This window comes from Apteryx mantelli, chromosome 2 (assembly GCF_036417845.1).
Source record: "Apteryx mantelli isolate bAptMan1 chromosome 2, bAptMan1.hap1, whole genome shotgun sequence".
Lineage (NCBI taxonomy): Eukaryota > Metazoa > Chordata > Aves > Apterygiformes > Apterygidae > Apteryx > Apteryx mantelli.
In genome coordinates this window covers 43,007,582-43,021,421 of record NC_089979.1, presented here as the reverse complement: position 1 = coordinate 43,021,421, position 13,840 = coordinate 43,007,582, and the positions used below count along the sequence as shown (strand labels likewise).

At 40.6% G+C, this 13,840-nt stretch overlaps 1 protein-coding gene and 1 long non-coding RNA gene across 3 annotated transcripts in view; one reads left to right on the top strand and one right to left on the bottom strand.

The window, feature by feature from the left end:
• Positions 1-2,169: 2,169 nt before the first annotated feature.
• LOC106484623 (uncharacterized) lies at positions 2,170-12,773 on the bottom strand. The gene is made up of 5 exons (XR_001292598.2): positions 12,579-12,773; positions 12,302-12,449; positions 5,972-6,065; positions 3,318-3,439; positions 2,170-2,655 (listed from the first exon to the last, which is right to left on the bottom strand). It is a non-coding gene; the product is annotated as an uncharacterized lncRNA (long non-coding RNA).
• A 476-nt stretch (positions 12,774-13,249) lies between these two features.
• The window catches only part of STAU2 (staufen double-stranded RNA binding protein 2), a 182,797-nt gene continuing 182,206 nt past the window's right edge, over positions 13,250-13,840 (top strand). For both annotated transcript variants that reach the window (XM_067290559.1, XM_067290558.1), the window contains exon 1: positions 13,250-13,330. The gene's annotated coding sequence lies outside the window, so the exon portion shown is untranslated. The remainder of the gene's footprint in view (positions 13,331-13,840) is intronic.

Sequence of the window (13,840 nt, the reverse complement as noted above, 5' to 3'; positions counted from 1 at the left end):
CTAAAAGCTGGGGATCTGGACTGCCTATGTCAATTTTGGCAGGGGATACCCTTTCTGTTCTAACTTTGTTTTTTCCAGTAAAAATTCTCAAGATGTTCCAAAACCTTCAAGTGATTTGTCATCTGTTACTTCTTCATTTAGATGTCTTAGTCTCTGTGCCCAAGATTTCTTCTTTTTGTTGTTGTTCTGTTTTGTTTTTTTGTTTTCCAAATAGCAAGGCTGTTAGCATTAGTCTGTGCATACAGGCGTTGCGGATATATTAGTGTATTGTTCTTTAAAATTTCTTTAGTAGTCTGCTGATGTGGATGAGTTCCTAGATGCTTGAAAGCTTATGTTTGGGCTTGCAGTTGTCTCATCTCTTGATCCATAATTTGTATCTACTTTTGCTTTTATTTCAGATATCCCTTTTAAAAAAGGGAGAGTATCATTGTCATTGTTTTCAGGTGCTGTCAGGGCATCAGAACCAAGTTTGTGACTAAAGCTGTATTTGTGATTCTGTCAAGTAAATTGCAGTGTGAAAGGATAGAAGGCAGGTCTGCAGCTGTTGCTCTGAGCATGGCAGTTTAGGAGTGCTTGTATGAAGACTCCTGTAATTCCAGCTGAATTTGGCATACAGTTCTGTGGACTAGAGATCATAGTTGGCCAAGACTGCAGTTGGGATTCTGTGCCAATGGTGCAAGCAATTTCCTCTGAAGCTGAGCGTGGCACATTCACCAGATGTTTCTTGATGTTCTTGTACATCATTCTGGAATCCACTAATTCAGAGTTCTAGCTCTTTGGATTAGCTAGAACTTCTAGTCAATAGGGCTGAGGTGGCAACCACTAAGAGGCGTTAGCAGCTCACCAGAAGATTTGTTTAAGCCTCAGAATATTGGTAAATCCAAATAATGAATTCTGTATTTTTGAGTGTTCCCTGTTCAACAATGCAGAAAATTCACAGTGAATCTGTTATTTTCTGTCTTCCTTGAGATTGTCCACATCAGTCCTGTCATGTGTTCCTTTTGTGATATCTTGGCACGTCGAATATTTATGGTATAGTTGGACCATTTTATGTACTGAGGCAAACAGTGTCCAAGTTCTGACACTGTGTTTAAGAAGTTGCTCTTACTACAGGTGCTACATCTCTCAAGGCTGACAGTGGTCATTGTTTCATGCTTTATTTCATGTGTCATTCTCCATAGATACTTTGTAGTGATTGGTGATAAAGAAAAGCACTGTGGACATTAACTAAGGGGTGTTATGAAGCAAATTGTCCCTACCTGAATGAATACCAAGATAACAGCCAAAGAATTATCTGCCTTTGTTTCTTAAAGAAAGAAATTTGTCAAATGTCTGGGGTTTTTTTGTTTTTTTTTTTGTTACAACATTTGCATGTACCAGGATTGCAGCTGTGATACTTGGAGCAGAAAGCTCTTGCTAAAATCCCATTCTGCTTTTACACTTTCTCTGGTGTAGCTAGGTGGTGAAGGAATTGCAGACTCTTACAACACCTATAAATAAGTATATTTTTTCGAAGACAGTAGTCTTTGAAAATAGATAGGGTACAGGGTCTGTCCCTTTCTCAATGGAAATTTAGTTGGAAGTACTGTATTTGAAGGGAGAACTTGTAGCATTTAGTAAGCTGGAAAGTTCAGGAGTTCTATAATAAGTATTTACCAGACCAATATTGCCAAATATTAATGGAGTGAAGGGTTACAGATTCAGTGAAGCTGCTCAAGGACGGCACAGTTATTTCCCACCAGGAATTCAATCCACTGGGTTACAAATCAAATGTTCTTGAGGTTGCATATAAAGCCAAATGTGGTAGTCATCTTCTAATACAGAAGAGACTTGAGATAGAAGTCTTAGATACAGATCTCATAGATTTATTGCAGATTTAAAGAACAGGATGCTCTTTTGCACTTTGGTAGGAGGTTTGCAAGACAAAACCACATTGTTGTTTGTTTCACCCCTTCCTCTGAAGGTCTTAATCAAAGGATGGATGGATTAATTTTATGTGGAAATCTGTTTTTGAACTGGGTCAGTAAAAAAAGTATGTTACAGCTGTCACTCTGGCAGAGAAGGGTGAACAGCTCTGGACTCTGGCACTCTTATATTTGCTGCACAGGAGCAGCCTCATCTCTCTTACTCTCTGAACTGTTCATACATCCAGAAAACATTGGTGGGTGGCTATATTTCACATTCACAAGATAAAGCACACTTTTCTCTATTGGATGTAGACAATTTATTGAAGACAGTACTCTGAAAGTATTAGTATAGGAAGTACATGTCAATAGGTAAACAAGTCACAAAGACTAAAATACACAATCTCCAGATGTTTTAGAGTATATCTAGCCTGAATTATTCTTGACTTGCAACAGGTTTCGAGTTTAAAGGGAAAAAAGAAATTGGGAGCATCACCCTGCATTAATGTGCTTTGTATCACGCTGAATGTTAGCTTTTTTGAGTTAAAACTCCTTTTAATCTCTTATGTATCTTTGCATTACCATGTGCCCCGAGCAATAATTCCTGACTTGGACATCATGCTGCAGTAACATGACTTTTTGGCCTTCTTAGACAAGTCCAGACAGCCTTGTATTGAGAATAGTCTTCCAAACACTCCTCCAAATTGTGTTGACTGGATGCCAAAGTATGCCAAATGGAGACAAGTTATACCTAGGGAGCGAGAATTGGAGAATGAGAGGGAATCCCAAACAGTCTGGAAATTAAATTGGTTTGATAGATTTATGAAGATTCTCAGAGAATCAGTGGTTGTTTAAAAAAAAAAAAAAAAAAATCAGTAATTGCACCAAACTGTAATTCTTATGTCATGAAGTTCTTCAGAAGTGGAAGAAGGCAAATGCAAGACAACTGTGATCATGATGCAACTGAAGGCCAGAGATTTTACTTCTGGTCAAGTCCTGTATAAAACTATCATCAGAGTAGGTCAGGATATTCTATACTAAGAAAAACCACTGGTCCAATCAAACTTCACAACTCGGAGCATGTTTGGAATTCTAAAAGTTCTGTTAGCTTCCTTCCTTTCTTTAGCCTATAGGAATAGACTAAATAGCATCTAGGAGACCAGGAAGACATCAATAATGTCCAGATACGGTCTAGGGAATGTTACATAGAACAATTTGGGATTTGGTTCAGCTAGGTGCAGATAGACCTCTTTTTCATTAAAAACTGCACAAATATTTTTCTGAATAGTTCTTACATCTGTTTAGATGTGTCATCTACTTTTATACTTTCCCAATCAGCTAGCTTGTAACTTTTTAAAATCTCATTTCTGTGCAACTATGCACTCTTTGAAAGTGAACATTTGAAAGACTTACCACTGGGATGTTAATGTGAGTTTCTCATAATGTGTTGCCATTTTATCTGAAAGGTAAATTTCCTTATGATGGTGTCTGTCACATGCAGGTCTTCCTGAGTGGTTTCCTCTTTCTAAAAGACACTGAAATGTAAATGCATCTGAATTCTTTATCCAGTATTGGCAGCCCAGTCTGGAGCATCTCTGCACCATATGTTTAATGTCCTAGGGTTCTCTTTGGAGTAAACACAAAGACCTCAGGAATTTTTTAAATTTAACTTTGATAAACTGATTCCATGTTGTTTTGCTGTGAGATAGGTGCCTTGAAATGCCTAGAAAGTCATTATATGCCTCACTTGATTTTGAGTAAAGGGCACTATCACTGTTAGGAGTTTGTCACAATATAAAGCATTTACATAATTTTTATTTACTAATCTCTACAAAGTGTTATCACTGAATTTGGCCTCTGGAAAGGAATCTTGCTGTGTGGTCTTCACCAGAACTCTGCTTCATTCTGATATAGAACTTATTTCTTGTATTTGATTTGCACAATAGTTTTATGTCTAGGTACATACTAAAGATACTTAATAAATCTTGCTTAGGCCATGTATTAATCCACGTTGATTTTAGTGTATATCCATCTCGGCATATTTGATGCATTTAACCCCTCCTTGATACATATCAAAGACCTTATTATTTACTTCTGGCTGTAGACCTTCACATTTTCATTCCAAAGTGCAGGCTTCCATGGACTCTTATATTTTCATCCTTTATTTCCTTAAAAGTAAAGGTAATGCATAGAAAGAATCTGGAGAAAAGAAAGTGAGAATTCACCAGCTTGTGTCTTGGAGTAGAAATTTAAAAGCTTCCTCCATCCAAATTTGGATTTTACTATCTAAGGTGTTTCTATTTAAAAATGTTCTTTTTCTTTTATCAAATGCATATATAAAAATAATACAAGTTGATCTTTTTTTTCCTCTCTCTCTTCAAAGGTTCACTGTACGTGCAGTGGAAAAACTGTTTTGAGAATCCTGGGATGGTGCTTTTGTGCAAAGAAAAATGCCTTTAGATGGCTTATATTTTGTCTTAATATGGCTTTGAAAGATCAAAACATTTTTAGACATGGGGATGTTTTGGTAACTCTTGTGAAGACGTGTGGGCACTGCAGTTGCTTAAACTTCTTCAGAGAAGCGGAAAAATGTAGATATTTCTCATAGATGTTCCTTTTTTAAGATGTTTTTAATTGCTGTTCAGGTAGTAGACTGGTACTACTTTTTTGTTGCTGTTAAATGAACAGTGAATTTCTCAAATTATGTCGGCATTTACTCTCACTTAAATTGTCAAATTCAGTCAGCTCCATCAAATTCAGTCAGCTCCGTCACCACAAAACTATGCTTTTGGTAAGCAAATTATTTAGTGGGACACCCACCCCCTCCCCCCCCGCCCCGTCTTGCTCAGTTAAGTGCTACACGGCAGCGTTTTAGTAGAAACATCCAATTAATGCATTCTCAAACCTCTCCTAGGTCCCTCACAGCCCCCTCACCCTGGCGTAGCTAGCACATAATTGCAAATGGATGTTTTAGTGCCAATGCAGGATAAGATTTTTTTCAAATTATTGTTAAAGGCCAAATGTTGCCTCGACTGTTCATTTTAAAAATCTAATTTTAAAGTTTGAACTGCTGCAAAACATACTGTCAATTGTAGTAACTGTTCATGCAGCAATAGAATTCATTCCAGCTATTTTGTCAGATTACAGGGATTACAATATTTGTGCTTCATTACTACTGGTATTCAAACTCTGTGAAATTCAACAAACTTGCTGTGGAGGTTATGGATATGTAATTTATAATTTTATTAGTCCCCAAAAGCCTTTACTAAGGATTGGAGACTTGATTGTGACAGATTTGAAAGCCTCTTTGAAATCCTCTAAAGCCAAACAGATTTAGCCAACTTCATTTAAAAAAAAAAAAAATTCTTCTCCCTTTCAAAATACATTCAAACTCATCTAAAAATGGCTATTTTGTAGGTGAAACTCTGAGACATTAAATAAAATTCTATCTGATTTAAGTGTAAATGCATAAATTCTAGATTTCTAACTGATGCAATAGCTACTGTTTACTCAGGTAGCAACACTTGTCATGTTTTGAAGCTGTAGGTTGCTGTCATTGCTAAAAGCAGCATATATCTAGTTGTTCCAAGAGCTATCATTTAAAAAATCGGACAAACTGAGAGTGAAGTTAGCATACATTGACAGAAAATAGTATTAATAAAAAATGGAAAGTTTCAGTAATCCTCTGGAAACAGAACATCTATTCAAAATTTGAGTTACAGTCCTGCCAGTTTTGGTGTTTTCATTCATGGGATCACTCTACTTTTGTAAGCATGTATAGTCAATCACATTGCATTAGTATTTTTTATATCGACTATGATACACTCTTTTTATTGTTACTGGTTCGTGTTTATAATACTAGTAACTTGTGAAGCCTTACTTATTCTTTTCCCCCCTCCAGGAAAAGAAACTTTTCCTGTATGCAGAGTCCGCATAATGCTGCGTACAGAGAATTTCTCCTGTTTGACTTCATATATGACTAAGATATTCCTTGTTCCAAGAGAATAATCATTCTAAAACTTACTAATTTAATATAGGCTTAATTTCACAATATCATTTTATCTTACCTTATTGCCTTAAATGATTTTTCTATTTCTTAATGATTTAGTATCACTTGCAAAAACAAGTCCTTTTCAACTTACTGTAGAGTTCTTCATTGTCCTGCAATAAAAAGTATTTTAGGAGGGTTAGGTTTTGTGTGCCTTAACTACCTTGGTGTGGTATGGAATACAAGGTTATTAGTGCAGCACTCCTGTAGTAGTGTAACTTAGAGCTGGATGGAAAAATAAACAACCTATGCAGTATGGAGAGCACCTTTCTACCAGTTTTATTTTGTCCACACTAGTTTTATCCTGTTACATCTGCTTAACTATATCAGGTCATTTTTAAACTTATGTCACTACAAGAAAATGTTTAGGTATGAGTTTAAAATTCAATGTCACACATTGACCTTAACTTACTTCACAATTCAAAAGGCCCGATTCCTATTTACTCTAAGACTAGTCTGTGTTACCGTCTGCTACTGGTACAGGTGTCAATAGGTATGATTAGGTACAATCTCCTATGAACACAGCTGTCCCAGTGAATGTACGCAGTATTTACACTGGTGTACAGACAGAGCAATGCTGCTCCTGGTGTAGCTTGCTGTGTGTTTGCTGTAGACTGTGTCTCCAGTAAAAGACACCGCAACTGGAATGCAAAGCTCTTCAAGAAGGACATGATGCTCTCTTACACCTCTCTGCCAATGAAAATGGCATTATGTCTGGACTTGTTTGAAGGCCTCTTTATATAGACAAAATGCTATCAATAATAATAGAAAATCCCCCTCCCCCACCCCCCAAAATTAGTCTTGTAAATAGGAATTTAATCTTACAGAATCTATTGCTTCTTTGGTCTGTAGTTACCCTTTGGCTTTCCCATACTTATCTCCTGAGGAAAGCTAGTGTATTGCTCATGACCCACCCCCCCCCCCCCAAAAATAAATAAATTATAATTTGCATTTTACAGGAAAAATCCAAACCTAGTTTTTTCTAAGTCTGGAAAATACATAAGAAATGAGAGAAGTTCCCTGCATTCAACTTAAATGGTGAACTTGTGTGTACTAAATAACTGTATATACACACAAGAGTTTATAGGGTTAGTATGCATAATAACTATATAGATATAAATACTCATTATAACATTTTCCCCTAGTTGTAAAAAGGCAGGATGACTGTATATAAAAGTTCTTTAGTTCCTAATTAAGAAAATAAATTAGGAAGATCTGCGATAACAAAAATAGCTGACACAAAACCAGTCATATCTTTATAACACAAAACAAATCTTAAATGTACCCTAAAAGGAGAGATTTTAGGCCTAACTTTCATGCAGTTTTGGATACATAAACTAGGATAATGAACAATATGAATTTTTTTGAATGTATAAGTACAACCCCTACTATATACTATACAATAATTTGTCAGTATAATTTTTTAATTTACACTAGTAATTAAAACAGTAAAGCTTTTATTTAGACAAGGTCTTATTGTTTCCAACATGTATACAAGAGTAATAGGAGCAAATAATTACAGGGAAATACATTTGAACCTGCAAACAATCTGAATTTGGGCCAATAAATGAAGAACTGGATTTGATACCCTGATGATAAGGGACCTAGATATAAACTAGTGATTACAAAATCAGCACATCGTTTTGGTTGGATTCACTTTGGTGGCGTGTTCTAAAATAGTGATGAGAGCCAAAGGAGCTGAGGACCTAGAACTTGCACAACACGCCTAGTAGCACCATTAATTTTAAATGATGAAAAAACAAGGGAAAGTTGAATATATGGTAATAAATGCAAATTCTACTTGATTTCACTGTTTTTATTCTTGAAGTGATTGTGTGATTCGTCCGGTTTAGGGAACTTGCATTTTAGATAGGAATCATGAAAAATAATGTATTTTGTGAATTCTTGAAGTTTAGTGCTCACCACTCTCTACTGGAGTATGAAGAATAAATGGTTTCCATTAACTGAGAAAACAGTCTAGTATTTACTTGTAAGCTATACAGTTGCATTGTGGTTTCTTAATGTTTCTCATTTATGTACTGCCCAGGATGATAACTTGTTTTAGTTAATTATATAATATGCATTGTCACCAAAAATGTGTTTTCATAGTTACGCTTCTGCACCTGTAACTGGGGAAAACAGCAGCTTAATTAGACTTAGCTTTATTGATAATTTCAGCTTTAACCAAATATAATCCTAAGCTCCTGGCTTTTGCTTTTCCAATAGTTCTTAGTTATATGAAAAATACTGTTTACAAACTTCGATCTGTTCTCTGGTATTAAGCTAGTAGACTCTTCAGAGTATTGTCAGCTGAGCCAGTATGACTAATGTAAATAATGCACGCAAGTTCCCATTGGTATATTATGAGCACACTGTATTAGTTTGTTTATTGCTTCAACTTTAATATTCAAATCTAAGTTTATTACTATACATTTCAAAAATATAGCTACAGACTTTTATCAAACCCCAGAACAGGTGGCCCAGAGAGGCTGTAAAATCTCCATCCTTGGAGATACTCAAAACTCAACTGGACAAGGCCCTGAGCAACCTGTTAACTTCAAAATCTGATCCAACTTTGAGGTTGGCCCTGCTTTGAGGGGGCAGAGAAGGTGACTGACCAGATGATTTCCAGAGGTGCTTTCCAACCAATTTTTCTGTTCCTAATATACTGATTAAAAACAGCTTCCTGTTTCTGTCGTGCTGCCATTCTCCTCTTTGTTGTTAAATGCATCCCTGAGTACATTCTTTCAGCTTGTTGCACCACTGTACTGAGGGGTGGGAACTCATTTCATGATGGCTTTTTAAAAGCCATTTTCAATTCTAATAAAATTTATCAGTAAAAATTAAAATATTTTGATTTTTGGAAGACAGTTTGAAAGTACCTTTTTTTTTTCCGAATCTGAGGTTAGAAATGACAAGGCCAAGTGTTTTCAAGTATCCTGCACTCATGTATATTGAAAAAATGGAGTACTTGTTTCTTATATTCCGTTTTAGGCATTCTGCTAGTGTGTTTTTCTTTCTCTCTTTTTATAGGCGTGATTAATCCAGTATGCTGTTTGAAAACAAATCACCTACTAAAACGCTGTACCCATTGAACTGTAATGAAGTGGAGCAGATGCTTATACACAAAATAAGCATCTGTTTGTTTTTTTTTTTTTCTTCCCAAGGCATTTTTTGTTTATATTAAGCTGTCCTTACTGGATGTACTGACTAGCCTTTATCCCATATCTCAGTGGGGGGGTGGGAAGAGACTTTCATGAAGGTACAGTAAATCTAAAGAATGGCTAGTAACTTGACTTAGTTGTTCATCTATGTAATGCTCCAAACATGTAGCAGAAATTAATTAAACAGCAAAACACAATCACAGAATTTATAATGGACATAAAATATTTGATCCTCTGCTTTATCACTGAATAATACTAGATACAGAACTCTAGTTATATGGTAAGTTTCTGGATAAAATTCACTCTTAATTATTCATAGGCTTCTTTTGTATTCCCAGTTTTCTTTCAGCTATATAAACCATTTGTGACACTGGATGTATAATTAAGATTTGAGTTTTCTGAGCTGATAAAATATTTCAAGTAATCTTAGAGGTATAAATATATTTTTAAACTAAGCAGTTAGCTGTGCAGTAGCAGCACTATTAATTATAAAAATGTTAAATATTCACATAAGAGCACAGACTGCAGATTTTTGGGACCTGTTGGAATTTTATCCAACTAGTGTAGAAAAGTTGTGAAAACTTTCCTTCTAATCTGATGCTGACATTCCCTGAACTCATTTTTACTCCAGGTACACTAAGTATATGCTATAATATAAGGCTGCTCATCAAGCTACTAACCAGCCCATAAGTAAAAATTTTTATAGACAGTGATGATTCAGCATAAGAAGAAACTTTACTTACATTAAAAACTTGTAGGAGGCTTATGAAAAGCATTTGCATTATTAGCAGTGACTAGAAGCCATCAGAAGAATACACAGGAAATGGTACTATGTATTATGTACATCTGAGCTCAGTTTTTAGATGAAATAAGGGGTAAGGAATCTCAGATGCAGAAAACTAAACAAAGGAGGAATAAGAAGGGAAGGATGTCAAGTTACCACAGCTGAAAAAATGGGTATATATACAACCATGTCTTAGTAACTGCTGATGTCCCAAAGTGTATTCAAACAAGTTATACATGTCATATTGGTGTTCTGTTAGTATGAACAAAACCTTGATATCACTTAGCTATCCATAATAAAATCCTGCTACTAGGTGAAATTACATGTAGTTGACATATTATTTATTTCCTATAATATACAAGCTTATTACCAAAATCCATCTGGGGGGATGTGCTACCAGATGCCAGGTGACTATACCGTCAGCACGTGGAAGGTCTGACAGGCTACATTGTGGTCTTTCTTGTTCTCAGCTGTCATAGCAATCCACCACATTTTTAAAATCATGACTTTAAAACATTCTCATGGAGTAGCATAAATGGATATTGAAGGACATATGACTTCTGAATTCATTCTGATCTTGAATAAATATCTGTTGGTCTTAAACTACATTTGCTACACCTAATGTTCTAGCTCTCATAGCTATCATTAAAATACAATTGCGTGGTAACATGATGTAGACAGCTTTCCTCAAAATTACTGTTTTTGCTTTGAAGCATAAAGGGTTTAATTAGTGCAGAAATTACTGGTCAGATTTATTTGATCCCCAATTTAAAGGAAGATTTTTTTTTTTTCTCCCAGAAATCATTTAGCCTTTAATCTCTCAATTCTGTATATAGCCAAATCTGACACTACTAAAGTGCTTTGCATTTTATTTCTTCTGTCTAGATCTGCCTTCTGCAGGTGACATATGCAAAGACTTGCAAGATGGTGACAAGGTAAATGTTTTGTTACCGTAGAATCATAGCAATGTTGGTCAGAAGCAAACTTTGGAAGTCATCTAGTCTAACTTTCCACCAGAAACAAAGCTGTCCAAAAGCAGATCAAGTTAGCCATGACTTTATCTAGCCATCTCTTGACAGCCTCTACGGAGGGGGACTCCACAGCCTCCCTTGGTGGCCTGTCATGCTGCTCTGCCACCCACCGAGTGAAGAAGTCTTCCCCAACGTCCAGCCTGAGCCTCCAGAACTGGACCATGCAGACAGTGCTCCTGGTTATCACCTCCCTTCATGTACTGTAGGGGAATGCCCAACAACTAGAGCAGTTAGGTGCTTCTTCATCTTATGTAGCTGGTAGAAACATGATTTGACCTAACAAATTATCTAATTCTGCATAGAATGAAATGTTCACATCTCAGCAATCATTCATCCCAATAGCCTTGCCCCAATTTTTTGAGGAATGCTGTAACTTCCTTTATTGTAATCTTTACTGGAGTCTTTCAAAAAGATGGTAGCATTGAGGTGGAGTAGAAAGTTTAGGTCCAACCCTTGTAAATCTCTTTCAAAACCCCTAAAATAGAAATACTCTTCATGTAAATTGTTTAAATGTTTCCATGGTGTTTTGACTAAATACAAAGCCCAGGTCCATTACCCCATAAGTAAAACTTACTAATAAAACCAGTGAAATGTGTATTGTAATGTAAAAATGAATTACTTTTTTTGAGCTTAATATGAGATATAGTCTATCTTAAGCTGTTGTTAGATTTGCCAGAGGCCATCTCTCAGACTTTTTAGGACTTCAGTCACTATCCATGATGAGTAGTGTTTTAACTAGAGAGCTGCTGAAGGTGTTAACTATGCTTAAGTCTTGTTTTTAATACAGCTTAAAAAGGAAAAAGCATATATGATGATTTCTTAGACCTAAAAAACCATTATTTTTCACCTGCTTCTTGTCCCACATCTATAAAGCAGTTCTCAGCTCTTCCTAAAATACTCATTGTAAAAACTCTTATGAATAGAGCAGTAAAGGAAATGAAAACATGCTCATAAGCCAAATTCTTCTAGGACACTTTGGTTTTAAAACTTAATTCTTGCTTGTGGGTATAATACTTAAGTTCCAGTTTCTACAACAGTAAGATGCAACAAGTTCAATGCAGTCTCTACTGCCCACTAGGTTCTTCTAGCTTTTGCCTTTCTGTATAGTTTGTTTGAATGATGTGGCCAAGTAGCGAGTGCTGCAGTCAGTGGACTATTTGGGGGGGTGGGGGGGAATGTATATGCTACTGAGGGGAACAAGTTATGGTTGACCTTTTGCCTTTCTCTCTAAACTGTGGTCTTTGAGAGCAAAGGCGGCAAGTAAAACTTTACCTCAGAACACGTAACACTCAAAAACCTAGATTGAGATGTGTGAGACCGGCAGAGTAAAACCAAATGGAGAAAAGTCAAATCCTATTCTATTTACTCACTTTTTCTGTATTACTGCAAGCCATTAATTTGTTTTCCCTCGCATTAAGTCATGCCGTTTTGCTCCTTGTTCTTTAATCTGTCTCTAGGAAGCATCCGTCCCTAGCGCAGACATCAAGTTTCATAAAATCGCCAGTAGGGGTCAGGTCACTGCAAACAGAAAACAAAAATAGAGGCAAAATCTTGCAAGGCAATGTATAAAAGGAAATAAGCAGCTTGCAACTCATCTCGCGAGGGGCAGCTGCCAGTAAGAGAATGCGAACAGGGCTCTAGTGCGACCTTATTTTTTCCAGGCTCCTTCGCTCTAGCGAAGTTCAGAGCGGGGCCGCGAGCCCGGGGCCGCGGCGAGGTGCGCGGTCCCCACGCGGCGGCAGGGGCAGGCCCGCACCGCCCGCTTCCCGCCGCCCGGAGCGGCTCGATGCCCGCGGCGAAGTTGGCCCCGGCCCGGCCCGGCCCGGCGCCGGGGCCTCTGCCCGCCTCCCCGCGCCTCGCCGCCGCGCTGCCGGCCGCGGTGAGTAGCGGGGCCCAGGCCAGGCCGGTGGCGCCGGGGCGGCGGCCGGGCCCGGCGGGGGCAGGGGCGGGGGCGGCCCTGCGGCGGGCGGGGCGGGCGCGGGGCCGCTCCCCGCCGCGGGGCCGAGCGGGGCAGCGCGGCGCCCCGGCCCGCCGCCGCCGCCCCGCGCAGCCCGGCGCCGAGGCGAGCGGAGCCGCCGCTGGGGGCGCTGCGCGCGGGCTCGCGGGCCGGGGAAGGGATGCGGACGCGGCCATTCGCGCCGCGGGAGCGGGGGGAGCGCGGGCCCGGGCGCGGCGCGGGCAGCTCTCCGCTGGAGACGCCGGCCGGCGGGGGCGGCGAACGAGGCCGGCGGGCGGCGCGGCGCGGCGCGGCGGGCGGCGCGGCGGCGGCGCGGCGGCGCGGCGGCGGCGGGAGCGCGAGGGGGGCGGAGTGGTTGGGGCCGGCGGCGGCCGCGGCGGGGTCAGTTCTCTTTAGTGTTTGCCGATGTTGGAGGCGTCTCCAAAGTGTCCCCGGGAACCAGGTAACGGAGCCCGCGGCGGCGGCCCGGCGTCCCGCGGCGGCGGCGGGAGGGCGCGGGACGGCGGGAGCCGAGCCGCCGGCGCCGGCGGGGAGGGGGCTGCTTCGGCCATGATGTCCGAGCCGCCGTCCCGCTTCCCCCTCCTCCCTCGCCCCCTCCCCTGCCGCCGGCGCGGCGGTCCCGCGGGGCCCGGGCCGCGGGGCGGTGGGGCGCCGCGCCGGCCCCTCGGCGCCTTCCCCCCGGGCCGGGAAGGCGCCTCTGCGCCACGGCGCTGCCGCCCGCCCGGCTGTCGCCAGCCCGCCCGGCTGTCGCCAGCTCCCGGCGGGGATGGAGGAGGGGGCGGCGGGGGGGGCAGCGGCTCCGCCATCCGCCGCGGGGTCCCCGCGGGGGGGATGGGGTGGCGGCGGCGGCGGGGAGGGGCGCAGGTGAACGACCGTTTCCTCGCCCCGCCCGGGGGCTGCGGCGGCGGGCGAGGCGGCTGCGCCGCGGGTGCCCCCGGCAGGCGCGGAGGCG